At 41.6% G+C, this 423-nt stretch overlaps 1 protein-coding gene across 1 annotated transcript in view; it reads right to left on the bottom strand.

Annotated features, from left to right (window-relative positions):
- Positions 1 to 423, bottom strand: part of Phtf2 (putative homeodomain transcription factor 2) — a 78,118-nt gene that overhangs the window by 21,290 nt on the left and 56,405 nt on the right. The window lies entirely within an intron of this gene.

Raw genomic sequence — 423 nt, forward strand, 5'->3', positions numbered from 1 at the left:
AATGCAATCTGTGTGTCCTTTCTGACTCAAGAGATTTTATCAGAAACGTACACTGCTACTTCTCCAAAAACAACAAGCGCACTCGTTCTGTCCAAGGACAGTGACAGAGACAGTGAAACATTACAAGGAGAGAGCACAGAATACCTGACGCGAGGCCCAAAGGAGTCGCGACCCACCGGCTGAGAACTGCTGTCCTAAAGGCTCGTTCTCCTGTAAGACACGTCCCTTAGAGTCGGCTGTTTCTAAGGTCGTATCTGGGGGAGCTGAACCCAACTGCTGAAACACCATTTATTTTTAAAGTCTTTATAAGTGAAACTACATCTCAGCCTTATACAACGTTTATTAACTATAAATGTGAAATAGGTTGAAATGTTTTCAAAGCGCTATTTATTTAAAAATATAATTTAGAAGAATAGCGCTCTG

Source organism: Microtus ochrogaster, chromosome 26, assembly GCF_000317375.1.
Source record: "Microtus ochrogaster isolate Prairie Vole_2 chromosome 26, MicOch1.0, whole genome shotgun sequence".
Classification (NCBI taxonomy): domain Eukaryota; kingdom Metazoa; phylum Chordata; class Mammalia; order Rodentia; family Cricetidae; genus Microtus; species Microtus ochrogaster.